Here is a 20,992-nt window from a genome sequence, read left to right as displayed (position 1 = left end):
AAGGTAAATGCCAGTTTTATTTTTCTATGTAAGCAGGGAAAAATTTGGCACTTATTCAGCTGAAATGCTGTAGGGGGGCGTTTTTTATTATTCCTGTCAGGGTGCTGGTTTTTTATGGAAGTTTTTGCAGGCACTATTGGTGTGACGAGTTATTTATTTTATTAATGGCTCAGTGAGGATCCGTTTTTAGTAATGGATGATGTACTTTTATTGGGAGTTTTATTGTTAGGTCCTGGGGGCTCTTTTGGCAGTGATCCGGTCTCGGGGCATTGCAGTACCGCCTTATCCGGATGACATTCTTGTTCAGGCGCTGTCTTTTCAACAAGCAAATTCTCATACGGAGATCTTGTTGTCTTTTCTTCGCTTGCACGGTTGGAAGGTGAATCTGGGAAAGAGTTTTGATTCCATCTACAAGAGTAGTGTTTTTAGGGATCATAATAGACTCCCTACTAATGAAGATATTTCTGACAGAGGTCAGAAAAACAAAGATCTTTGGCTCTTGTTTTGTCCTTCAGTCCTCTCCTCGGCCATCAGTGGTTCTATGTATGGAGATAATTGGTCTGATGGTAGCTTCCATGAACATCATTCCATTTGCTCGGTTCCATCTCAGACCTCTGCAGTTATGCATGTTAAGGCAATGGAACAGGGACTATGCGGATCTGTCTCTGCAAATAGTTCTGGATCAGATGACAAGGGACTCTCTTCTGTGGTCATTGTCTCAGGAACACCTCTCCCAGGGAACTTGCTTTCGCAGACCTTCCTGGGTGATCGTGACCACGGATGCCAGCCTTCTTGGTTGGGGAGCAGTTTAGGGGTCATTGAAGACACATGGTCTTTGGACTCAGGAGGAGTCGGTTCTCCCTATAAACATTCTAGAACTGAGAGCAATTTTCAATGCTCTACTGGCCTGGCCTCAGTTAGCCTTAGCCCGGTTTATCAGGTTCCTGTCGGACAACATAACATCGGTGGTGTACATCAACCACCAGGGGGGAACTCGGAGTTCCTTGACCATGACAGAGGTGGCCCGGATAATCCAGTGGGCAGAGTCTCACAACTGTTATCTTTCTGGGATCCATATCCCAGGAGTGGACAATTGGGATGCGGATTTTCTGAGCCGACATACCTTTCATCCGGGGGAGTGGGAACTCCATCCGGAAGTATTTCCCAGTTTAATCCTCAATTAGGGGCAGCCAGAACTGGATTTAATGGCTTCTTGGCAGAATGCCAAGCTTCTGAGGTACGGCCTTCTGAGTCACAGACTTTCTTGATAGATGCTCTGGTGGTCCCTTGGAATTTCAGTCTAGCTTACATATTTCCTCCGTTCGCTCTCCTGCAAAGATTCATTGCTCGGATCAAGCAGGAGAGGGCATCGGTGATTCTCATTGCGCTGGTGTGGCCTCGCAGGATCAGGTAATTTGTTTACTATCCATAATCTAACCTGGGATATTTATTCGTTTTTGCAGGTTCATCCCCATTTCTTAATACTTTGGAATATGGGCATATGAATAATCCATGTATATAACTTGTAATCCCTTTTTTGCAGCACAATTCAAGTTCATTGTTTGTTTTTTATATACTGTTGAGCAAACTATATGTATAATTCCTGGTGTGTTTTGTATTCAGTTTGACATTCAACATCAAAGGATCCAACGGAAACTACTTTGCTACAATTGAGCAAACATAGATTATCTTCAGCCTTATTGAATCTTCAATCACGGAGATACTTTGTCTCTCTCTAACAAGGAATCCTCAGCGGTGAGAGACCTATAAGATTAAGTCGACCAGGTCACATGTCCTGACATCATCACGCCCCTCAGAGCGTCCAAAGGAACCTGGATATCTAATACACTACCACGATCAGTGAGTTATTTAATCTGTGCACAGCCGAAGATACACACAGATTTATCATTCAATTTGGCAATATCTTGAAACTCCCTTTGCTTAATGTCTCATCGTAAAGGATACAAACTTTCTCTCATAGTGATCATTCAGCATTTGTTTATGAACATTCAGCGTTTGTTTTAAAAATAATGTTTCATGATATTTTGCTGCTGTATGTACAAAGTAATCATCTTGCTATATGAATCATTATACATATGATATTACCAACGGTATAGTTCCACTACATTCTCCCATTTGCTATAAAAACGCTCACTGTAGCAATAGTTTTTGGTATATATTTTATTGATGCCGGCATCATTTTTTCTATTTTCAATGTTTTAATACTTGTTCTTTAGTTTAATAAAATAATATAAATATATACTTATATATATTTTTTTGTCATATTCAAATATACGCTCCTTTATCTCTTTCTTCATGAAATATATTATATAGAAACTATTATATAGAAATCTATTGTAACTACACATTTCCTTATTTTTGGTTATCTCCAACCACAGAGCGCTTTTTGTCCCGCCCCTTTTGTTCTTTCTACTACTAAGATTACTTTTGTGAGGAAACGGTAATCAGACAGGGACAGTTAGCATATAACCCATCAAGGTAGCTCTCACCCCCCCCCCCCCAATTTGTACGATATGCAGATCTAGTGTAAATGTTGTCTCTACCTCCGTGGAGACTCCCTCTGAGGAAGGACCTTCTACTTTAGGGTCCTTTTCTTCTTCCAAATCTTGTTTCTCTGAAGCTGACCGCTTGGAGATTGAACGCTTGATTTTATCTAAGTGTGGGTTCTCAGAGTCGGTCATCGTAAGCCTGTGACAAGAAAGATTTACTATAAGATATGGCGTAAATATCTGTATTGGTGTAAATCCAGAGGCTACTCTTGGAGTAGAGTCAGGATTCCTAGGATTTGGTCTTTTCTCCAGGAGGGTCTGGAGAAAGGTTTGTCAGCTTGTACTCTGAAAGGTCAGATTTCTGCATTGTCTATTTTATTGCATAAGAGTTTGGCGGAATGCGCCAGACATGCAATCTTTCTGTCAGGCCTTGGTTAGGATCAGGCCTGTGTTTAAGTCCATTACTCCTCCCTGGAGTCTTAACCTTGTTCTTAGAGTTTTACAACGGGCTCCGTTGGAACCTATGCATTCCTTAGATATTAAGATGTTATCTTGGAAGGTTTTGTTTCTTGTTGCTATTTCTTCTGCTCAGAGAGTTTCAGAACTCTCGGCTCTGCAGTTTGATTCTCTTTATCTTATTTTTAATTCTGATAAGGTGGTTCTATGTACTAAATTAGGTTTCCTACCTAAGGTTGTTTCAAACAAGAATATTAATCAGGAGATCGTGGTTCCTTCTTTGTGTCTTAATCCTTCTTCTCCTAAGGAGCGTTTGTTGCACAACATAGATGTTGTGTGTGCTTTGAAGTTTTATCTTCAGGCGACTAAGGACTTTCGTCAGTCTTCCGCTTTGTTAGTTTGTTTTTTTGGGAAGCAGAAGGGTCAGAAAAGCTACAGCTACTTCTCTTTCTCTTTGGCTAAGGAGTATTATTCGTTTGGCCTATGAGACTGCTGGACAGCAACCTCCTGAGAGAATCACTGCTCATTCCACGAGGGCTGTTTCTTCTTCCTGGGCATTTAAAAATGAAGCTTCTGTGGAACAGATTTGCAAGGCTGCAACTTGATCCTCTTTGCATACTTTTTCAAAGTTGTATAAATGTTATACTTTTGCCTCGGCTGAGGCTTCTTTTGGGAAAAGGGTTCTTCAGGCAGTGGTGCCTTCTGTTTAGGTCTACCTGTCTTCTCCCTCCCTTATCATCGGTGTCCTCTATATTGGGTATTGATTCCCACTAGTAATTGATGATTCCGTGGACTCACCATATCTTAGGAAAGAAAACATAATTTATGCTTACCTGATTAATATATTTTGTTTTAAAAATAATGTTTCATGATATTTTGCTGCTGTATGTACAAAGTAATCATCTTGCTATATGAATCATTATACATATGATATTACCAACGGTATAGTTCCACTACATTCTCCCATTTGCTATAAACGCTCACTGTAGCAATAGTTTTTGGTATATATTTTATTGATGCCGGCATCATTTTTTCTATTTTCAATGTTTTAATACTTGTTTTTTAGTTTAATAAAATAATATAAATATATACTTATATATATTTTTTTGTCATATTCAAATATACGCTCCTTTATCTCTTTCTTCATGAAATATATTATATAGAAACTATTATATAGAAATCTATTGTAACTACACATTTCCTTATTTTTGGTTATCTCCAACCACGGAGCGCTTTTTGTCCCGCCCCTTTTGTTCTTTCTACTACTAAGATTACTTTTGTGAGGAAACGGTAATCAGACAGGGACAGTTAGCATATAACCCATCAAGGTAGCTCTCACCCCCCCCCCCCCAATTTGTACGATATGCAGATCTAGTGTAAATGTTGTCTCTACCTCCGTGGAGACGCCCTCTAAGGAACACCTTCTACTTCAGGGTCCTTTTTTTCTTTCAAATCTTGTTTCTCTGAAGCTGACCGCTTGGAGATTGAACGCTTGATTTTATCTAAGTGTGGGTTCTTAGAGTCGGTCATCGTAAGCCTGTGACAAGAAAGATTTACTATAAGATATGGCGTAAATATCTGTATTGGTGTGAATCCAGAGGCTACTCTTGGAGTAGAGTCAGGATTCCTAGGATTTGGTCTTTTCTCCAGGAGGGTCTGGAGAAAGGTTTGTCAGCTTGTACTCTGAAAGGTCAGATTTCTGCATTGTCTATTTTATTGCATAAGAGTTTGGCGGAATGCGCCAGACATGCAATCTTTCTGTCAGGCCTTGGTTAGGATCAGGCCTGTGTTTAAGTCCATTACTCCTCCCTGGAGTCTTAACCTTGTTCTTAGAGTTTTACAGGCGGCTCCGTTGGAACCTATGCATTCCTTAGATATTAAGATGTTATCTTGGAAGGTTTTGTTTCTTGTTGCTATTTCTTCTGCTCAGAGAGTTTCAGAACTCTCGGCTCTGCAGTTTGATTCTCTTTATCTTATTTTTAATTCTGATAAGGTGGTTCTATGTACTAAATTAGGTTTCCTACCTAAGGTTGTTTCAAACAAGAATATTAATCAGGAGATCGTGGTTCCTTCTTTGTGTCTTAATCCTTCTTCTCCTAAGGAGCGTTTGTTGCACAACATAGATGTTGTGTGTGCTTTGAAGTTTTATCTTCAGGCGACTAAGGACTTTCGTCAGTCTTCCGCTTTGTTAGTTTGTTTTTTTGGGAAGCACAAGGGTCAGAAAAGCTACAGCTACTTATCTTTCTCTTTGGCTAAGGAGTATTATTCGTTTGGCCTATGAGACTGCTGGACAGCAACCTCCTGAGAGAATCACTGCTCATTCCACGAGGGCTGTTTCTTCTTCCTGGGCATTTAAAAATGAAGCTTCTGTGGAACAGATTTGCAAGGCTGCAACTTGATCCTCTTTGCATACTTTTTCAAAGTTTTATAAATGTTATACTTTTGCCTCGGCTGAGGCTTCTTTTGGGAAAAGGGTTCTTCAGGCAGTGGTGCCTTCTGTTTAGGTCTACCTGTCTTCTCCCTCCCTTATCATCTGTGCCCTCTATATTGGGTATTGATTCCCACTAGTAATTGATGATTCCGTGGACTCACCATATCTTAGGAAAGAAAACATAATTTATGCTTACCTGATTAATATATTTCTTTCCAGATATGGTGAGTCCACGGCCCACCCTTTATTTAAGACAGTTATTTTTTCTAAAACCTCAGGCACCTCTTCCCTTTTGTGTTATCTTCTTTTTCCATTTTTCCTTCGGCTAAATAACTGGGGATTATGGGCAATGAAATGAAAGCTTTTTCTATTGGCTGATTTGAATTTTAAATTGAAAATCACCCAATAGGAATGCAAGAGTGCCCCTATATAAAGGGGGTACCTCGCATTCAAAATTCAGTGTGCTGCTGGTGACCGCATGAAGAGGACGTCAGGGACGGAAGTTAAGAAGATGGGTGAAGATAAGAACACCACCGCAGGGATGAAGATAAGAAGATAGCCACCAGGATGAAGATGGACAACTGCGGGGATGAAGATGGAGCAGTGCTTCCTGGATTCAACTTTGGTGAGTACCATCTTTGGGGTTTAGTGTTTGGATTTTTTGGATGTTTTTTTTTAGATATGGGGATTTTTTTAACATTTTTTTTTTACAGGCAGCAAAAACATAATTTATGTAAGAACTTACCTGATAAATTCATTTCTTTCATATTAGCAAGAGTCCATGAGCTAGTGACGTATGGGATATACATTCCTACCAGGAGGGGCAAAGTTTCCCAAACCTCAAAATGCCTATAAATACACCCCTCACCACACTCACAAATCAGTTTAACGTATAGCCAAGAAGTGGGGTGATAAGAAAAAAGTGCGAAAGCATAAAAAAGAAGGAATTGGAATAATTGTGCTTTATACAAAAAAATCATAACCACCACAAAAAAGGGTGGGCCTCATGGACTCTTGCTAATATGAAAGAAATGAATTTATCAGGTAAGTTCTTACATAAATTATGTTTTCTTTCATGTAATTAGCAAGAGTCCATGAGCTAGTGACGTATGGGATAATGACTACCCAAGATGTGGATCTTCCATGCAAGAGTCACTAGAGAGGGAGGGATAAAATAAAGACAGCCAATTCCGCTGAAAAAAATCCACACCCAAAACAAAGTTTAAATCTTATAATGAAAAAAACTGAAATTATAAGCAGAAGAATCAAACTGAAACAGCTGCTTGAAGTACTTTTCTACCAAAAACTTCTTCAGAAGAAGAAAACACATCAAAATGGTAGAATTTAGTAAAAGTATACAAAGAAGACCAAGTGGCTGCTTTGCAAATCTGATCAACCGAAGCTTCATTCCTAAACGCCAAGGAAGTAGAAACTGACCTAGTAGAATGAGCTGTAATCCTCTGAGGCGGAGTCTTACCCGACTCGACATAAGCATGATGAATCAAAGATTTTAACCAAGATGCCAAAGAAATGGCAGAAGCCTTCTGACCTTTCCTAGAACCTGAAAAGATAACAAATAGACTAGAAGTCTTTCGGAAATCCTTAGTAGCTTCAACATAATATTTCAAAGCTCTAACTACATCCAAAGAATGCAACGACTTTTCCTTAGAATTCTTAGGATTAGGACACAATGAAGGAACCACAATTTCTCTACTAATGTTGTTAGAATTCACAACCTTAGGTAGAAATTTAAAAGAAGTTCGCAACACTGCCTTATCCTGATGAAAAATCAGAAAAGGAGACTCACAAGAAAGAGCAGATAATTCAGAAACTCTTCTAGCAGAAGAGATGGCTAAAAGAAACAAAACTTTCTAAGAAAGTAATTTAATGTCCAGCGAATGCATAGGTTCAAACGGAGGAGCTTGAAGAGCCCCCAGAACCAAATTCAAACTCCAAGGAGGAGAAATTGACTTAATAACAGGTTTTATACGAACCAAAGCTTGTACAAAACAATGAATATCAGGAAGACTAGCAATCTTTCTGTGAAAAAGTACAGAAAGAGCAGAGATTTATCCTTTCAAGGAACTTGCAGACAAACCTTTATCCAACCCATCCTGAAGAAACTGTAAAATTCTAGGAATTCTAAAAGAATGCCAAGAAAAATGATGAGAAAAACACCAAGAAATGTAAATCTTCCAGACTCGATAATATATCTTCCTAGATACAGATTTGCGAGCCTGTAACATAGTATTAATCACAGAGTCAGAGAAACCTCTATGACTGAGAATCAAGCGTTCAATCTCCATACCTTCAAATTTAAGGATTTGAGATCCTGATGGAAAAAAGGACCTTGCGATAAAAGGTCTGGTCTTAACGGAAGAGTCCACGGTTGGCAAGTGGCCATCCGGACAAGATCCGCATACCAAAACCTGTGAGGCCATGCTGGAGCCACCAGCAGAACAAACGAGCACTCCTTTAGAATCTTGGAAATCACTCTTGGAAGAAGAACTAGAGGCGGAAAGATATAGGCAGGATGATACTTCCAAGGAAGTGACAATGCATCCACTGCCTCCGCTTGAGGATCCCTGGATCTGGACAGATTCCTGGGAAGCTTCTTGTTTAGATGAGAAGCCATCAGATCTATTTCTGGAAGTCCCCACATTTGAACAATCTGAAGAAATACCTCTGGGTGAAGAGACCATTCGCCCGGATGTAACGTTTGGCGACTGAGATAATCCGCTTCCCAATTGTCTATACCTGGGATATGAACCGCAGAAATTAGACAGGAGCTGGATTCCGCCCATACCAGTATTCTAAATACTTCTTTCATAGCCAGAGGACTGTGAGTCCCTCCTTGATGATTGACATATGCCACAGTTGTGACATTGTCCGTCTGAAAACAAATGAACGACTCTCTCTTTAGAAGAGGCCACGACTGAAGAGCTCTGAAAATTGCACGGAGTTCCAAAATGTTGATTGGTAATCTCACCTCCTGAGATTCCCAAACCCCTTGTGCTGTCAGAGACCCCCAAACAGCTCCCCAACCTGTCAGACTTGCATCTGTTGAAATCACAGTCCAGCTCGGAAGAACAAAAGAAGCCCCCTGAACTAAACGATGATGGTCTGTCCACCACGTCAGAGAGTGTCGTACAATCGGTTTTAAAGATATTAATTGAGATATCTTTGTATAATCCCTGCACCACTGGTTCAGCATACAGAGCTGAAGAGGTCGCATGTGAAAACGAGCAAAGGGGATCGCGTCCGATGCAGCAGTCATAAGACCTAGAATTTCCATGCATAAGGCTACCGAAGGGAATGATTGAGACTGAAGGTTTCGACAGGCAGAAACCAATTTTAGACGTCTCTTGTCTGTCAGAGACAGAGTCATGGACACTGAATCTATCTGGAAACCTAAAAAGGTTACCCTTGTCTGAGGAATCAATGAACTTTTTGGTAAATTGATCCTCCAACCATGTTCTCGAAGAAACAATACATAGCCTTCTTAATGGATTTAGAAACAAAATCTCTTATGTTAACAGGAACGCTCTGAGTATTAGATGTTGATGGAACAGCAACAGGTAATGTAATATTACTAAAGGAAATATTATCTGCATTAACAAGTTTGTCATGACATTCATTACAAACAACAGCTGGAGGAACAGATACCACAAGTTTACAGCAAATACACTTAACTTTGGTAGATCCAACATCAGGCAGCAATTTTCCAGAAGTATCTTCTGATTCAGGGTCCATCTGAGACATCTTGCAATATGTAATAGAAAAAACAACATATAAAGCAAAATTGATCAAATTCCTTAAATGACAGTTTCAGGAATGGGAAAAAATGCCAGTGAACAAGCTTCTAGCAACCAGAAGCAAATCAAAGATGAGACTTAAATAATGTGGAGACAATAATGACGCCCATATTTTTTAGCACCAAAAAAGACTCCCACATTATTTGGCGCCTAAATGCTTTTAGCGGCAAAAAATGACGCCACATCCGGTAACGCCGACACTTTTGGCGCAAAAACGTCAAAAAAATGACGCAACTTCCGGTGACAAGAAGTTGCCAAAAAAGTCCGCGCCAAAATGACGCAATAAAATGAAGCATTTTCAGCCCCCGCGAGCCTAACAGCCCACAGGAAAAAAAGTCAAATTTTAAGGTAAGAGAAAAAATTGATTATTCAAATGCATTATCCCAAATAATGAAACTGACTGTCTGAAATAAGGAATATTGAACATCCTGAATCAAGGCAAATAAATGTTTAAACACAAATATTTAGAACTTTATATAAAAGTGCACAACCATAGCTTAGAGTGTCACAAAAATAAGACTTACTTACCCCAGGACACTCATCTACATGTAGTAGAAAGCCAAACCAGTACTGAAACGAGAATCAGTAGAGATAATGGTATATATAAGAGTATATCGTCGATCTGAAAAGGGAGGTAAGAGATGAATCTCTACGACCGATAACAGAGAACCTATGAAATAGACCCCGTAGAAGGAAATCATTGAATTCAAATAGGCAATACTCTCTTCACATCCCTCTGACATTCACTGCACGCTGAGAGGAAAACCGGGCTCCAACCTGCTGCGGAGCGCATATCAACGTAGAATCTAGCACAAACTTACTTCACCACCTCCACAGGAGGCAAAGTTTGTAAAACTGATTTGTGGGTGTGGTGAGGGGTGTATTTATAGGCATTTTGAGGTTTGGGAAACTTTGCCCCTCCTGGAAGGAATGTATATCCCATACGTCACTAGCTCATGGACTCTTGCTAATTACATGAAAGAAAGGAGCTAAATACCCTTTCAAGGAAATTGCCCAACAATTTTTAGAGTAGTTTTTTAAGATAACCTTTTTTTGGGGGGGAAGGTGGTACTTTTAGATTGGTGTAATGCATTTTTGTTTGAAAAAGAGCTAAATCCTTTTAAGGGCTATTGCTGTAGTTTAGTGTTAGGATAGGTTTTTTTTATATTGGAATGGGTGGTTTTTTTTAACTGGGGTTTTAGAAAACGCTTAGCTATTTATTTGATTTTTGGTAAATTGTTTGTTGTTTTCTATAATGGTAGTTTTTTATTTTTTGTAACAATAGTTTTTTGTTTTTTTCATTAATGTTAGTTTTTTTATTTTTCAAGTAAGGTTAGGTTTTTTATTTTTAAGGTAAGGTTAAGTTTTTTTTTCAGATAAGTTTTTTTTTTTTTTTAACCCCTTAATGACCGAGGACGTGCAGGGTACGTCCTCAAAAAAAAAGGCAGTTAACGCCTGAGGACGTACCCTGCACGTCCTCGGTGTGGAAAGCAGCTGGAAGCGATCCTGCTCGCTTCCAGCTGCTTTCCGGTTATTGCAGTGATGCCTCGATATGGAGGCATCCTGCAATAACCTTACATGGCCATCCGATGCAGAGAGAGCCACTCTGTGGCCCTCTCTGCACTGGACATCGATGGCCGGTATCGTTGGTGGGTGGGAGCCGACTTGGGAGGCGGGTGGGCAGCCATCGGTGTGTCCTGTGAGATCAAGGGGGGCGGGATTGGAGGCGGGATGTTAGGGGGCGCGCGCGGGCACGGAGGTTGGCGGGCGGGCGCGTGCACGCGGCGGGAGCGGGTGGGAACCGCTACACTACGGAAAATAGTGTTAAGAAAAAAATGAAAAAATGCCCAAATCTTGTTTGTGCAAAAGCACAAAAAGAGATCGCAGAGGGGTGGGGGGTTGGTTTTGTATGGGGGGAAGCTACACTACAGAAAATTGTAATAAAAATTAAAAAAACCCCCATGTTTTCTTCTAAAATGGGTACTGTCAGACAGCTGCCAGTATCCAAGATGGCACAGATTAAGTTAGAGTGGGAGGGTTATAGTGCTGTTTGGGGGGGATCAGTGAGGTTGGGGGCTTAGGGGGGGATAGTACACAGCAGCATATGTAAATATGCTTTAAAAAAAACACACAAAAAAAACAACAAATATAGCTTTTATTTTAGTACTGGCAGACTTTCTGCCAGTACTTAAGATGGCAGGGACAATTCTGGGGTGGGGGAGGGAAGAGAGCTGTTTGGGAGGGATCAGGGGGTCTGATGTTTCAGGTGGGAGGCTGAGCTCTACACTAAATGTGATATTAACCCTGCAAGCTCCCTACAAGCTACCTAATTAACCCCTTCACTGCTAGCCATAATACACGTGTGATGCGCAGCGGCATTTAGCGGCCTTCTAAATACCAAAAAGCAACGCCAAAGCCATATATGTCTGCTATTTCTGAACAAAGGGGATCCCAGAGAAGCATTTACAACCATTTGTGCCATAACTGCACAAGCTGTTTGTAAATGATTTCAGTGAGAAACCTAAAATTGTGAAAAATTTAACGTTTTTTTTTATTTGATCGCATTTGGCAGTGAAATGGTGGCATGAAATATACCAAAATGGGCCTAGATCAATACTTGGGGTTGTCTACTACACTACACTAAAGCTAAAATTACCCCAAAAAGCTCCCTACATGCTCCCTAATTAACCCCTTCACTGCTGGGCATAATACACGTGTGGTGCGCAGTGGCATTTAGTGGCCTTCTAATTACCAAAAAGCAACACCAAAGCCATATAAGTCTGCTATTTATGAACAAAGGGGATCCCAGAGAAGAATTTACAACCATTTGTGCCACAATTTCACAAGCTGTTTGTAAATAATTTCAGTGAGAAACCTAAAGTTTGTGAAAAGATTTGTGAAAAAATGAACAATTTTTTTTATTTGATCGCATTTGGCGGTGAAATGGTGGCATGAAATATACCAAAATGGGCCTAGATCAATACTTTGGGTTGTCTACTAAAAAAAAATATATACATGTCAATGGATTTTCAGAGATTCCTGAAAGATATCAGTGTTCTAATGTAACTAGCGCTAATTTTGAAAAAAAAAATGGTTTGGAAATAGCAAAGTGTTATTTGTATTTATGGCCCTATAACTTGCAAAAAAAGCAAAGAGCATGTAAACATTGGGTATTTCTAAACTCAGGACAAAATTTAGAAACTATTTAGCATAGGTCTTTTTTGGTGGTTGTAGATATGTAACAGATTTTGGGGGTCAAAGTTAGAAAAAGTGTATTTTTTTTCAATTTTTCCTCATATTTTATAATTTTTTTATAGTAAATTATAAGATATGATGAAAATAATGGTATCTTTAGAAAGTCCATTTAATGGTGAGAAAAACGGTATATAATATGTGTGGGTACAGTAAATGAGTAAGAGGAAAATTACAGCTAAACACAAACACCGCAAAAATGTAAAAATAGCCTTGGTCCCAAACGGACAGAAAATGGAAAAGTGCTGTGGTCATTAAGGGGTTAAAGGTACTGATAGGTTGTTTTTTTTACAGGTAAGGTTAGTATTTTTTTGGGTAACTTAAGGGGTGTTAAGTTAATGGGGCTAGCTGGTTAGCAAGTTTTGATGTTCGTGGGTTACTTTGCAAAAATGTTGTGGCACTTTAGGGATTAATAGTGTAGTGGGTTACTTTGCGATGGGGGTGACGGTTTAGGGGTTAATAGCGTAGTGAGTTCATTTGCGATAGGGGTTGTCACATAGAAAGTTTGAGCGTTAAATGCAATTGCATTTGAGAGATCGTATTTACTTTTAACTCGTAATACGAGCGGACATTGCTGCTCGCAGCCGCCCACCAAAAATAAGGGGAGCGTAAATTTAGCCGAGGTTGCACAAACAAATTCACGGTAATATAAATTCAAGTGTAAAGAACACTACAAAACTCGCATTCATATTTACGCTCCTTCCGCTAACAATAGTGCTCCACTTGTAACCTGGTCCTCACTGTTTACTTGAAGCTGCGGTCGATATTCCCTATAACTGCACTTGTGCAGTTGGTGCAGTTCTCAATCTTTACTGACAGTCCTCAAAGCAGGGGCGCTTAAGCGTACTGCCGAAATACATGGGGTGTATGGTGCATCGCGTGTCAAAGATGCCTGTCAAAATGTAGAAAAAAATAGATTTAACACAGAGGCGGAAATAAAGAAAAGTTATTTTTTAGTGCAAAGATAATATTTACAAGGAAAATGAGAGTCTCAATGCACATTTATTAACTTAAGCTTTAATATAGTGAACAGTTGTTATTTAGAATTTACCATCACTTTCAGCTCTGCTATACATGTTTTTTTGCCTCTAGTGGGAGGAGCTATAGGTTAAATACATGCAAAGTTAATGCTATCAAGATTATCCCTATATCAGTCGTTCTGTTATGATGTAGCCCATATTGATTCAAGGATATGTGTTAATTGAGATGGTTTATCGAAATCCAAAATTTTTCATAAATCCACGAAAGCATCAGCACAAGAACAATGGTTATCTAACATTTATCAGTGAACAGAGTTGTTAAATTCTGATAAAACTGCTGTGAGGATGATTTCTTTACTTTTGTAAATCTAAAAGGAGTAATCATTTAGCAGGGCTCAGTAATTAAGACTGTCTAGGGATAGCAAAATAATGCACATTATTTTATGCAATCTTTCCTATGCTTCCCACAGTTTAAACTCATAATTCAGTTTCCCATAACATTTTTAATGATGTGTAGTAATAAAACTTTATACTGTACTTACTTATTTTGCTTGTTTTTCCTTAATTTAACTCTGAAAACTGTGCTTCTACTATTGCCCTCAGAAAAGCTGGAGGGCTTCAAAATGCTAGCACAGCAGCATACCATGACTGATTAGTGTATGAGCTCCGACTGACACAAGAAGGGGGCTTTCACATACATGGATTGTCCAACAGTGATTAGCAAATTTTGCTAGCAAAATAGCCATTACAAGCCATTACAAGTGGTCAGATCTCTGGTTAATTTTATAAATGTGCCCCAAATACCCCCAAAATACAGTGTAGTGTATATTATTAAAAAATAAAAATAGCAGCATTTGGTGGTAAAGTTGGGTGTTATAAAAAACAGCACTGAAAATTTCCTTTACATAGCAGTCTAAAGGAAATGTGTGTTCCCAGTAAATATATATTGCTGCCATTGCTGCTCTACTTAACCCATTTGCCGCGCTTAGGTTCTGATGCCGTCTCTGAAGCCTTTGGAAGCGCGCTCTCGTGAACACAATGCTTCCCAGCAATGCGAACACAGGCTCGCGTTCGCATTGCTGACAACTTGTAATATCAGCACACATTAGCGTGCACTGGTTTTGGTATTACACAGTGGAGCACAAATATCACTTTCATGAAAGGAATATTTAGCGCTCCACTTGTAATCTGGACTTGAAGCTATGATTATAAGTGAAGGGGAAACAAATTGGGCAGTGTGCATTATCTTGTACCAACAAACAATCAACAAAATCTGCTTGGGGGCACTCTTCAAAAATCAATAAAAAATCTTAAAAAATATATTTCTCAATATGAGATATGGTAACACCTATATTTAAAAATTATTTATTAATACATATATGTATAGCTATAGGGAGAGAGGAACAGTCCAAGAAAACTCACTGGTCGTCCGATCCCAGTTGTATCACATTCACATCTAGGAGAACAAGCAAAACATAGGAGGCGCCTCGTAGTTTAATATGTTCATTCACTTGGAAATAATTGTAAAATAAAAGTTCCCACTCATATTTGTATAAGCACTCCGAGCAAGTGCAGTAGAGACAGACCAGGTTCTCAGAGCTGCCCGGAAAGCTCTGGTCTTAGGAACTTCTCTCTGGTTTGCCGTTCACACCATTTTAATTGGTTCACCAGACTCGAAAGGAACACGCTGCAGAGGTGCTGCAATCTCAAGTGGCAATTTTATCCAAACAGGAATTAGTTTGAAAATATGTTATTAAAATAATGCGACACGTTTCTCAGCTAAAAAAAAATAGTTTCTCCAGGATAAAAAAAAACTTTATGTTTTTATCTGAGAAATGCATCTCATTTTTTTCTGGGCAGCTCTGAGGATCCGGTCTGTTTTTTTTTAATATTTATTTTTTATTGTTTTCCCTTTAACATAATCCTTGGATATTATATAAGCATAACCTGTATATATCTAAGATGATCAAATTAAACATTTATGAACAATGCTTGTTCCTCATTTTGTCTCTTTATGGTAATAACCTCAGTACCTAAGACCAGAGATATTCCAAAGTCTCATTTCTATAATAAGATGCGTTAATGTAAGCATGGAGTCGAGCAAGGAGGGCGAAGAAAAACAAACAAACAAACAAAAAAAACTTGGGATCGACTTGCTTATACTACCTTTGCCAATACGTAGGGAACCTGCCTCTCTCAATATTATAACACATTACTTATGAATCTCTAAAGGGAGAGACAATTTGTGTGTTGTACATCTTGTGGTAGAGAGAGTATCACTTGCTGCCATTTAAGGAAAAAACGTTCTAATTTTTTTTTCATTGAAGTTTTTGACCGAATATTGTTCTAATACTACCTGATAATACATGGTTTGAATAAAATCTCTAAATTTCAACGCCCTTTTGTCCTTCCAGGCTTTTAGAATCATGTTCCGACCAACTAATATTGTGGTATTTATTAATCTATAGTTAGGATAAGTAGATGAATATTCCATAAGACAAAATATTAAACTTGGGTGAAATCTTAACTTAGTCCTAAGGAAAAGAAATTAATCTTACTCCATAAAGGGAAGATCTTTGAACATTGCCAAAAGCAATGTATTAAGTCTGCATGCTCTGGATTACTTTTCTGACATAATTCTGTCTTGTTGTACCATTTATTATAGGGCGTGATGTATCTCATAATTATTAATTTACAATGGGATTCTCTCCATGCTATTGATAATGATATCCAGGCTTTTTCCATTAAAGAAAACTCTTAATAATCTGTTCTCTAGAGACATCTATTATGATTTTGTTCAATTTTTACATTATTAAATCTATATGTAAGTCCCCATGCAATACATTAAAAGGGCAGTCAAGTCCAAAATAAACTTTTGTGTTTTAAATAGGGCATGCAATTTTAAACAACTTTCCAATTTACTTTTATCACCAATTTCGCTTTGTTCTCTTGGTATTCTTAGTTGAAAGCTAAACCTAGGAAGGTTCATATGATAATTTCTAAGCCCTTGAAGGCCGCCTCTTATCACATGCTTTTTTTTATTTGCTTTTCACAACAGGGGAGAGCTAGTTCATGTCAGCCATATAGATAACATTGTGATCACGCCCATGGCTTGTGGCAGACACTGCACTTATTGGCTAAAATGAAAGTCAATAGATAATAAGTAAAATGTCATGTGATCAGGGGGCTGTCAGAAGATGCTTAGATACAAGGTAATCACAGAGGTAAAAAGTATATTAATATAACTTTGTTGGTTATGCAAAACTGGGGAATGGGTAATAAAGGGATTATCTATCTTTTTAAACAACAACAATTCTGGTGTTGACTGTCCCTTTAAGTATATTATATAGATATTTTATAGATAAGTTCCCACTGGAGTATATCTTAATAACAGTATCCACTTTCCCTATTGACCAATTGTGGTCCGTCCTTTTACTCAGTTCTTCAATTAAGTGGTGGACTTGAAGATAAGCATAAAAATTACATTTGGGCAGATCAAATTCTTCCATCACTTCACTATATGATTTTGGGAACATAGAGTTAATCTTACAAAACTGATTTAAGGTTGTGATGCCCTTACACGACCATATTTTAAAAATCTCTCTATATAATCCAGGTAGAGAGTCTGGTTTGCCCAGAAAAGGCAGATAATCTAATTTGCAATAATCAATCTGTATTTCCTTGCATAGTTTCTCTTGTTAAGTGTATCCAGTCCACGGATCATCCATTACTTATGGGATATTAACTCCTCCCCAACAGGAAGTGCAAGAGGATTCACCCAGCAGAGCTGCTATATAGCTCCTCCCCTAACTGCCATTACCAGTCGTTCTCTTGCACCCAACGACTAGATAGGATGTGTGAGAGGACTATGGTGATTATATTTAGTTGTATACCTTCAATCAAAAGTTTGTTATTTTATAATAGCACCGGAGTGTGTTATTCCTTCTCTGGTAGAATTTGAAGAAGAATCTACCTGAGTTTTTACTATGATTTTAGCCGGCGTAGTTAAGATCATATTGCTGTTTCTCGGCCATCTGAGGAGAGGTAAACTTCAGATAAGGGGACAGCGGGCAGATTAATCTGCAAAGAGGTATGTAGCAGCTTATTATTTTCTGACAATGGAATTGATGAGAAAATTCTGCCATACCGATATAATGTAAACTCAGCCTTAAATGCAGTAGCAGCAACTGGTATCAGGCTGTCATGTATGTATATTTTACACTTCAGTATTCTGGGGAATGGCACTTCACTGGAATTATACTGTGTGCATAAGACTTTAGCCTAATTTGCAGGGACTGGCAACAGGCTCTTTAATAACACTTAATTTATGTTAAACGTTTTTTGCTGGCATGTAAAATCGTTTCATTTTCTGAGGTACTGGGTGAATAAAATGTTTTGGGCATTATTTCTTCTGTTAAGTGTGATCAGTCCACGGGTCATCATTACTTCTGGGATATTACTCCTCCCCAACAGGAAGTGCAAGAGGATTCACCCAGCAGAGCTGCATATAGCTCCTCCCCTCTACGTCACTCCCAGTCATTCTCTTGCACCCAACGACTAGATAGGATGTGTGAGAGGACTATGGTGATTATACTTAGTTTTTATCTTCAATCAAGAGTTTGTTATTTTAAAATAGCACCGGAGTGTGTTATTATCTCTCTGGCAGAGTTTGAAGAAGAATCTACCAGAGTTTTTGTTATGATTTTAGCCGGAGTAGTTAAGATCATATTGCTGTTTCTCGGCCATCTGAGGAGAGGTAAACTTCAGATCAGGGGACAGCGGGCAGATGAATCTGCATAGAGGTATGTAGCAGTTTTTATTTTCTGATAATGGAATTGATGAGAAAATCCTGCCATACCGATATAATGTCATGTATGTATACTTTACACTTCAGTATTCTGGGGAATGGTACTTCTCTAGAATTACACTGTAAGAAATACATAAAGCTGTTTAATAACTAGAGATTATGTTTAACGTTTTTGCTGGAATGTAAAATCGTTTTCATTTACTGAGGTACTGAGTGAATAAATGTTTGGGCACTTTTTTTCCACTTGGCAGTTGCTTAATCTGTTTTCTGACAGTTTCTGTTCTCCCTCACTGCTGTGTGTGAGGGGGAGGGGACGTTTTTTGGCGCTTTTACTACGCATCAAATATTTCAGTCAGCAACTCATTGTATTCCCTGCATGATCCAGTTCATCTCTACAGAGCTCAGGGGTCTTCAAAACTTATTTTGAGGGAGGTAATTTCTCTCAGCAGAGCTGTGAGAATTGTAGTTTGACTGAGATAAAAAACGTTTATTCTGTAATTTGTTTCCTGCTTTCAGAATTTGTTATCTTTGCTAATGGGATTAAACCTTTGCTAAAGTTGTGTTGTTTACAAGGATTGAGGCTATAACTGTTTCAATTTATTAATTTTCAACTGTCATAGATCTTCTGTGCTTCTTAAAGGCACAGTACGTTTTAATATTATTCTAATTGAATTGTATTTCCAAGTTGCAAGTTTATTTGCTAGTGTGTTAAACATGTCTGATTCAGAGGATGATACCTGTGTCATTTGTTGCAATGCCAAAGTGGAGCCCAATAGAAATTTATGTACTAACTGTATTGATGCTACTTTAAATAAAAGTCAATCTGTACAAATTGAACAAATTTCACCAAACAACGAGGGGAGAGTTATGCCGACTAACTCGCCTCACGTGTCAGTACCTACATCTCCCGCTCAGAGGGAGGTGCGTGATATTGTAGCGCCGAGTACATCTGGGCGGCCATTACAAATCACATTACAGGATATGGCTACTGTTATGACTGAGGTTTTGGCTAAATTACCAGAACTAAGAGGTAAGCGTGATCACTCTGGGGTGAGAACAGAGTGCGCTGATAATATTAGGGCCATGTCAGACACTGCGTCACAGGTGGCAGAACATGAGGACGGAGAACTTCATTCTGTGGGTGACGGTTCTGATCCAAACAGACTGGATTCAGATATTTCAAATTTTAAATTTAAACTGGAAAACCTCCGTGTATTACTAGGGGAGGTGTTAGCGGCTCTGAATGATTGTAACACAGTTGCAATACCAGAGAAAATGTGTAGGTTGGATAAATATTTTGCGGTACCGACGAGTACTGAGGTTTTTTCCTATACCTAAGAGACTTACTGAAATTGTTACTAAGGAGTGGGATAGACCCGGTGTGCCGTTCTCACCCCCTCCGATATTTAGAAAAATGTTTCCAATAGACGCCACCACAAGGGACTTATGGCAAACGGTCCCTAAGGTGGAGGGAGCAGTTTCTACCTTAGCTAAGCGTACCACTATCCCGGTGGAGGATAGCTGTGCTTTTTCAGATCCAATGGATAAAAAGTTAGAGGGTTACCTTAAGAAAATGTTTGTTCAACAAGGTTTTATATTGCAACCCCTTGCATGCATTGCGCCAATCACGGCTGCAGCGGCATTCTGGATTGAGTCTCTGGAAGAGAACATTGGTTCAGCTACTCTGGATGACATTACGGACAGGCTTAGAGTCCTTAAACTAGCTAATTCATTCATTTCGGAGGCCGTAGTACATCTTACTAAACTTACGGCGAAGAATTCAGGATTCGCCATTCAGGCACGCAGGGCGCTGTGGCTAAAATCCTGGTCAGCTGATGTTACTTCTAAGTCTAAATTGCTTAATATACCTTTCAAAGGGCAGACCTTATTCGGGCCCGGGTTGAAAGAGATTATCGCTGACATTACAGGAGGTAAAGGCCATGCCCTGCCTCAGGACAAAGCCAAAGTTAAGGCTAGACAGTCTAATTTTCGTTCCTTTCGTAATTTCAAAGCAGGAGCAGCATCAACTTCCTCTGCACCAAAACAGGAAGGAGCTGTTGCTCGCTACAGACACGGCTGGAAACCTAACCAGTCCTGGAACAAGGGCAAGCAGGCCAGGAAACCTGCTGCTGCCCCTAAAACAGCATGAATTGAGGGCCCCCGATCCGGGATCGGATCTAGTGGGGGGCAGACTTTCTCTCTTCGCCCAGGCTTGGGCAAGAGATGTCCAGGATCCCTGGGCGCTAGAGATAATATCTCAGGGATACCTTCTGGACTTCAAATACTCTCCTCCAAGAGAGAGATTTCATCTGTCAAGATTGTCAACAATCCAGACAAAGAAAGAGGCGTTTCTACGCTGCGTACAAGAGCTCTTGTTAATGGGAGTAATCCATCCAGTTCCACGATCGGAACAGGGACAGGGGTTTTACTCAAATCTGTTTGTGGTTCCCAAAAAAGAGGGAACTTTCAGACCAATCCTGGACTTAAAGATCCTAAACAAATTCCTAAGAGTTCCATCGTTCAAGATGGAGACTATTCGGACAATTTTACCTATGATCCAAGAGGGTCAGTACATGACCACTGTAGATTTAAAAGATGCTTACCTTCACATACCGATTCACAAAGATCATTATCGGTACCTAAGGTTTGCCTTCCTAGACAGGCATTACCAGTTTGTGGCTCTTCCATTCGGATTGGCTACAGCTCCAAGAATCTTCACAAAGGTTCTGGGTGCTCTTCTG

The sequence above is a fragment of the Bombina bombina genome, chromosome 3, assembly GCF_027579735.1.
Source record: "Bombina bombina isolate aBomBom1 chromosome 3, aBomBom1.pri, whole genome shotgun sequence".
Taxonomy (NCBI): domain Eukaryota; kingdom Metazoa; phylum Chordata; class Amphibia; order Anura; family Bombinatoridae; genus Bombina; species Bombina bombina.
Note: the sequence above shows the minus strand (reverse complement) of the source record.